At 41.6% G+C, this 7,983-nt stretch overlaps 1 protein-coding gene across 1 annotated transcript in view; it reads right to left on the minus strand.

Moving 5' to 3' along the window:
• The window catches only part of INPP4B (inositol polyphosphate-4-phosphatase type II B), a 329,709-nt gene extending 325,714 nt beyond the window's left edge, over positions 1-3,995 (minus strand). The window contains exon 1 of the mRNA XM_075066288.1: positions 3,950-3,995. The gene's annotated coding sequence lies outside the window, so the exon portion shown is untranslated. The remainder of the gene's footprint in view (positions 1-3,949) is intronic.
• Positions 3,996-7,983: the final 3,988 nt, after the last annotated feature.

Raw genomic sequence — 7,983 nt, forward strand, 5'->3', positions numbered from 1 at the left:
AGAAAGAAGATTACAAAGGGGGGAAAAAGAACGAAGTAAGTTACCCTCATAGCAAAGTTAAAGGTTCTATTGTAACTAAGTTAAAGTCTCTGCTCTGTAACTGGCGGGACCACCACCGCGCCTCTACGTCACTCGGAATTAGCTCGTCTCCAGTGGAGCGCCCCCTGGTGGTCCGTCCTTATCCCCTCTGTCGCTCTTGACCCGCTCTCCGCTCGGCGCGTCCCTCGGAGGACACTGCCCCCGCAGATGCCCCATCTATCTGCCTTGATTAACCTGGAGCAACTGCCATTTGGTTACCATGGTCCTAGGGATTTGTTTAGCCTGGGGCTAACATACCTGTTTCTCAGTACTTTACTGTAGCCATCTGGCCTTGCCCCATCACAATTTATTACATCAACTTAAACTCCCTCGGGCCTGGTCTACACTAGGGGGCGGGGTCGATGTAAGATACGCAACTTCAGCTACAGGAATACCGTAGCTGAAGTTGAAGTATCTTACTCCAACTTACCTCCCGTCCTCACGGCATGGGATCGACATCCACGGCTCCCCCGTCGACTCCACTACTGCCGCTCGCTCCAGTGGAGTTCCAGAGTCGACAGGGAGCGCGTTCGGGGATCGATATATCGCATCTAAATGAGATGCGATATATCGATCCCCGATAAATCAATCGCTACCTGCCGATACAGCGGGTAGTCTGGACAGGAGTTACACGTCTTTAGAGTCACAGGGCCAAACTGGGAAGTAATGTCTACATTGGACCCCTTATACTAATAGACTCATTACACTAACTTAGACTTTTTTAGACCTACTTACAGAATTCTACCAAATGTCTAAGGTAGCATAGGACAGTGTAAAGTATACTACTTTAATGAACTTACTTCTGGCTCCTTAATGTGTTTACTTCACCAGTTTATCCTGCTTTAGATACTGATAGTGGGTGTAAGTAACTCAAAGGGAGTCAGTCTAACTGAGCATGAGGGAATCTAATTTGGAGTAGGGGGGTTAACTTAAATAACAAAAAAATTAGTTGTCACTAAAGACCCAATCCTGCAAGGGTCTCTGTGTTGTCAACTACCACTGGCTAGGTAAGGCCATCCTAAACAACACAGGGCTTTGCACTTTTGTGTGCCATTACTGGTTGAGCAGCGGCAGTTAACTAATAAAATGTATTCCTAGAGCTGCAGTGATATAATTCATAATGCTGCTGAATGAATCAGGAAATTTCAGTCACCATTAGATACCACATACTAGAGCTCTGCTCAATGTGGGACCCAAAGGAGGGGTGTAAGCAACTGTGGGTCTTGAACACTGATTCCTAGGGCTCTTTGGATCCAGCACGTTTCAACCTGCCTGCCACCCAGGAACCTGCTAATTGTTGTCAAAATAGGAGCTGAACTGAGACAGATGACCCCAGTCCGAAGAGCTGATTGGCAGAAAACTGGGGGTCCTGATTGGTCCAGAGCCCTTATTTAAACTCAGCACAGGAACAGGAAGCTGTCCATGCAGTGGAATCCACCTTGCTTTGGACTGTGTACCTTGTGCTTCCTGCTTCCACTCCCCTGGCTTGACTTCCCGGTATCCCAACCAGACCTGACTCAGGTTATTGATCTGTGGTTCTGCTCTCAAGTTTTCTCCTGCTTCTGATCTCCTGGTAACCTGATCCAGCCTGCCTCAAACTTGACTCTCAGTTTGCCCTCTTGCCAGTCTCTGATTCTGACCTCTTGGTATCTGATCTAGCCTGACTCGTGACTCCTGCTTTGACCACTAGATCAGACCACCCACGTCCCGGTAGTGACAAGAGATATAAAAGTAGTGTAAAGCCTATTTTTCTATCTCCACTCACTGATCCTCAAGCCAGCTGGGAGCAGATTCACCTTCTGTAGCAATGCCTGCTGTAATCTGCACCCACCTCCAACAGCTACCCAACGGCTGATCAGGGACCTGAGTATCACTGGAGCACAGCAATACTCTGGCCATGCCTCATTTTCCATTGTCATGTCCCATATAGTATGTGCTGTGAGGCTGGATAGCTAAGGGAAATCTACAGCAGTTCTTTATCATCAACATAATCATGTTATCAGTTATGGTTGCACCAAAGGGCCAAATAGGAACAGGGTTTCATTTTGCTAGGCACTGTGTAAACATCAAGAAAAAAAAACAGTCCCTGCACTCAAGAGGTTACAATCTAAAAAGCATAATTGGCAAAGGATTGGTCTACATACAGTTTTTGTATCACTTCAGCTATATCAGTTTAGAAACCAACACAGTTGAAGCAATACAACCCATCAGTATAATTGCATCCATACTAGGAAATCCTATCACTTTAACTATGCCACTTTCAAAATTTATATGGATACAGCAATACAAAAACTGTACGTAAACAAACCCAAAGGGTAGGGCAAAGGGATATAACGAACCAGCAGAGTGAGCAGAATAATAGTCAGTAAGCATCACAGTAGCATCATGATTTTTTCATAGTTTTTTGTTATTTAAATCCTTTGAGTGGGGTTTACTGAGGAAGCGGTTAACTAAACACAAAGGCAAAGGCAGAGAGCTGGGCAAGAGGGATAGGACAGTGGAGAAGAGGGAGGAAGAAGGAAGGTGATGATTGTGGAGGACAGATGGTGTGAGGCTCTATGCCACTAGAGAGTTTTTTATGCAAGGGGAAATTATTAGCCATCTAAAGTGGGACAAGGTAGATATAGCAGACCTGAGGATCTGGCAGTAGAAAAAACAGTTTTCCATTTTCTGCATAGGATGCTATATATACCAGAAAGGAAAATGTAATGTATAATTAAAATATATGATGATAATATTTCATACATGTATATTTACTGTGATGGATCACATTGACGAGTATTTATCACTATTCAGGTTTCCTCACTACATACATACACTATGTCAAATGCATTTTGTCTGATAATATCAAAAAACTAAAAATAAGGTAGCTGATTAGTTTTAATTATTTCAGAAAATACTATATGTTGTCTTCGGATTGCACAATGTCAAAGTTTTATTATTACATCTATGTCCTTTCCTGTACAGTATGGAGAAAAATGAAGGCCTAAAGCTAGGAATTGTTTAGATTCCAGAGATGTCGTATGTTCCAGTTACACTTAGTACACTGCACAACTATTTCTCTTCATCTTTTGAAAAATAAAAATAAAAAGCGTCTTACACTTTCTAAATGACACTTCTGTTAATGCTACAAATATTATGCAATTTTATGAAACCATGGGAAGATAGTTTTTTGTTTCCTTCCGTTTGTAATGATTTTCTATATGGGAAAATTGAGAAAGATAACAGACAATATGGAAAAAAAGAGAAATTGAAGAGATTGAAAATCTATCAGACTTCATAGTGCGAAATAATTTAATTTAAATGCTTTCCGCTACCAAACATCAAGTTAACAATGAGGAAACATGTTCAACAAATTAGTCTGCTTGACCGACTGAACTCTCCTAACTATATTATATAGAGTGTGTGATATATACTAACAGAACACCTTCTGAAACAGACTGCTCCCCTGTAAACGCACTAGACTAGAGTAAGGAGAAAGATTGATATTAACCTTTCCCTACAAAGGAATAGTTGTGCTTTTAACTAAATATATACATTATTCAAAGGTACAGTATTATAGCCGAATAAATATAGAACTGCCCATAGTTTAAACACAGGGATTTTCAATTCCTTAGCCCAGAATATGTAATGTTTTATAAAACATTATGGGCCATACCATAGAGCTGATATAAAATGAAGTAGCTCTACTTAAGTCAATGGCACTACAGCAATTTACACCAGCTGAAAATCTAGCCCCAATATTTCCAACACAGGCACACAATATCTACTATACACAGGTGTCAATTTTTTTAAAACTAGTATGCAATATTATAGACACAGAATATACCCATACAATCCATTCTGTACAGAAATCAAAACTATGTCTTACCAAGGACAAACTCCAGCTTTGACTCATTCGCAATCCTCTGGATACCTTTTAATATTAAAAAAAATAAGTTAGAAAATATGTAAATTCTAGTTTCATATACTGTAATCTTAACTTGCTTTACTTATGTATCAATATCTTCTTGCCACTGTTGGAGGCATCTGCTTTTTTTTTTTTTTATGTTTTTAAAGGAAATTATACTGTAAAAAAGAGACCTTTTCACAAAGTACCAATATAGAAACAAAAACCCATGTTTTGTCTTATTTACATTTTTTGAGAGATCCCACCACTTTTACCTTGTGTGTGTAGGTAGAAGAATAAAAAATAATTCAAAAAAACAGAACACCTTTACTGATGTACACTGTCTGATATACACATATGATTTATTTTTAAATAAGTTAACAAATACAACACTGCCCAGTTGCCTCAATAAAAAAATATGGTATTTAATTGTTCATTTTAAATGCATAAGCCATCAAACCGTAAACTGCAACAAAAATATCCACATTTACTCAAAGCATATAAATCATTTAATATATGTATAATTATATATAATATTATATAAATAATAAAAGTAGAACACTTTACCATATATTCTTTTATCAAGAAACTGCATACAGCAAAAATGTCCATAAGCTTATATATGAAAGAAGGGAAATTAATTCCTTCTCTCTTATATTGAGTACAAGTAAACTATAATCCCTTGCATTTTAGAAGAGTGCTTTAATATTGCACATAATTTGTATTTTAAATGGCAACATGTTCCTAATTCATCAGGGTCTGAGAAGGACCATTAAGTTGCAAAGCTGACCAATGGGGATAATGAGGGAAATGACTCAAGCAACCGTGCGTTGCTCAACCTCCACAGAAGGCAACTGGAAAATGGCTGCAATATTGATGAATGACACACTGTAACTGCCTCCTGTTGCCACTGAGCATTACTAAAGAAAGCCCCTTCTGTTTGAGCCTATGATAAAAAAAGAGGAACTTGCATGGAAGTCAACAGGGAAGGAGTTTTTGGCTATGAAATGAAAAAGGGTATATGTAAAAGAATGAAAAACTGTATGCCCTCTGCAAAAGTTTGAAGTTGCAGAATGAACTATCCTGGAAAGTTTATAATAGCAATATTTAAAAATGCCTTCATGAACTACACAATCATATTTTTCAAAAAACATAATTAACTGCTCTGACAACTAGATTTCACAAAATTGAAGCGCACCATCCCCACTTTCAGCAGATTGGTCTATAACATGACTTTAATAGGAAGGTTGGATGTACATTTCACATGGGTAAGTAACTGGGCAACTGAAATCCTCTAAAAGGATTCAGTTCATTACTAACTGTATATCTTCAGAATTTAGTACACTGAGCAGGACTTAACATACTTTTAGGTCTTTTCAAGGAACCATTCCATAGTACTAGTGATTAATTTAGCCATCTCTCTTTCTTAAGTTTACCAAATTTATATTGTACTATGTTGTGGTTTATGTGTTCATGTATTTTTCTTTCAATTTAACAGTTTTTAAATCTTATAAAAAAAAATCAGCATGTAGTTATCATACCCTTTGTTCCCCTCAAGGAGGTTATTTGCATAAATCTAAAACACTAATAATGTTTAAATAAAATATTAATCAGTTTATTTCCTCTGGTACAGCCAATTGTTACTCAACAATTTAAATTGTACTATAGTTCCAACATGTCCATTGATTTGTGCAATTACAGAATTCAGGGAATTTTTAAAGTAGAATTTAATGTGTAACATGAAAAAGAGTATACACGCTGTGGCAAATTGCTGGTACTGTTCTCTGGGTCTCGCGCTATCTCTTCTCTGGGGTAGGTTCAGGGCGATATTGCTTGCCTCTGAACCAGTTCTTAATCACTCCCCTAGTTTCCTTGGAGGAGGGGAGTGGAGAGGGAGCTGTAGCACGGGTGCGATGCAGTCTAAATTCACAAAGGTTCCGCATGGACGTACGGAGATACTTGGTTGATCGTGTTAGGGAGACAAATCTGTTCTTATCGAGCTCCGTTACGAGCGAAAGCCCAGGTTTTGAAAAATCTCCAGGTACACGTCTGTGTGCAAAGCTAACGGGAAGCAGGGACTCAAAGGACGTAATGGCGGAGGGGTACTGGGACTCCAGCTATCCGTCACGCGTCTCCGAATTTATTTGCTTCTTGTGAGTCAATGCCTTGTATGTTCAATATTGTCTGGTGTGGTTCGGTAATGCTCTCGGTTTAGTCCTCAACCCACGTGAGAAAAGGGAAGAATCATTTTCTTTGGTTTCTTTCATGTTCACCTTGTCTCTGATGCTTAGATAGGATAGACCGCTTGCTTCGGGCAGTGGTGCAGTTTCGTCCTTCCTCTCGGTGGAGGACAGCTGCGTGGATGGTAACGGTCTTTATCAGCCTGTGAGTGCTCAATGCTTGTTAATGCTCATACATAGTGTGCCCTGAGATGGGCGGCGGGGGAGGCACATGGGTAAACAGGAATGATTTCTGGTCCCTCCGCGATGGGACGAAGGGCTGGTAACTCTCATCCTGGCAAACCTGGGGTGAGCTTCACTCAGGCCCCTCCTTTCATTTGTAAGATAAAATTCTGTACTGGCCTGGACTGTCATAGCGTGGGATCTGGCCTCTCCCCTAACACTGTCTATGTCCTGCTGGATACCAGACACCGGGGGACCCCCCCTCCCATTTTTATGTCACTTAAACTCAGTGTTTCTTATTCCTGCTCACTGTTACTTCTATGAAAAATGGGCGGACACTGCCACGGTTAGCCAGGATAGGTTGGGGAGGAAGGGACAACATGGGTTGTTGCAGGGGCACCCCTGAATCTGACACAGGCAGCTGGCTCTCTGATACACTGGTTCTCTAGTCATTGGCCCCATATTCTGAGCGAGTACATTAGACCATACGGAGGGATTGACTCCGGACTATTCCACAGTTTTGCTTTGCTTCCCGGCGATCTCAACAAGGGCCATCCATGTAAGCAGAAACAACGGAGGGGAGATGAACGTCATCTTGCACAGTTTTCACTCGGCAAGAGATACAAAAACGGATGGAACTCTTGCATACAAAAGCAAGTATGAATGGCTGTGTAGCGCGCGTATCGCTCTTGTCTGCGGGCACCGTACATAACGGTGATCTAAAAAAAAAAAAGAAAAAAAAAAAAAGGTGACATGGGCCCAGTGCCGTCGCTATGGCGTCTCAGGGCAAACAGGGAAAGAGGCGCAAAAGATTGTGCTGTTCCCAGAGGAAGATAGACTGACGGACATTTACCAAACCACCCACGACAATGATTGCAACCCGATTCCAAGGGGGGCGGAAGACGCGGACTACGGGGATAGCTACAAGAGCCACAATGCAACTCAGCAATCGTGCAGTCCGGACCAGGAGACCACCGCGCCGATATCGTGCCAGTGGCCGCGTGAAATCGAAGTATAACTTTCGTTTTAAACCGTTAAATTAAATCAGAATCATCCCAATAGTGAGGACGCCCTTAAGCACGAGGGCAAGGGGGCTGATGACTCAGCCTCCGGTTCTGTGATAAGAGTTACCAGCTTCTGTACATTGGCTTGGAAGAACCGAGACAATTCCGATTTTATCCCAGGCGCCCGGCTGACTACCCTCACCAAAGGCCACGGCAGATCACTCACGGGTGAGATGATTGAGATTACAGTTATTGTACCGCGCCATCAGGAAAGGGGGCGGTGGTTCACCGCCAGCACCATTTACCAGCACTGCATAATAAGGTACATTGAAAAAAGGCAGCAACATTTTTTCCCCTTTCCTCTTCGCGGGGGAGTGTCAAATGATGACATATACTGAAACCCCGAAAATGTTTTGTTCACTCTGAAGCATTGGAAGCTCAGCCAAATGCAAATGCTTTCGGACGGGTCGGGGGGGTGGGACATGCGGAGTCTCCCGAACCGCTCCCGGCTCATGAGCGCCCATTGTATCTTGCTTTTCGTTACGCTTGTACACGCCTGTGCTGTGGCTGGTCTATCTGGTGGAGATTTTTTAATGCTTTTGTTTTTTAT

The sequence above is a fragment of the Chelonoidis abingdonii genome, chromosome 5 (assembly GCF_003597395.2).
Source record: "Chelonoidis abingdonii isolate Lonesome George chromosome 5, CheloAbing_2.0, whole genome shotgun sequence".
Lineage (NCBI taxonomy): Eukaryota > Metazoa > Chordata > Testudines > Testudinidae > Chelonoidis > Chelonoidis abingdonii.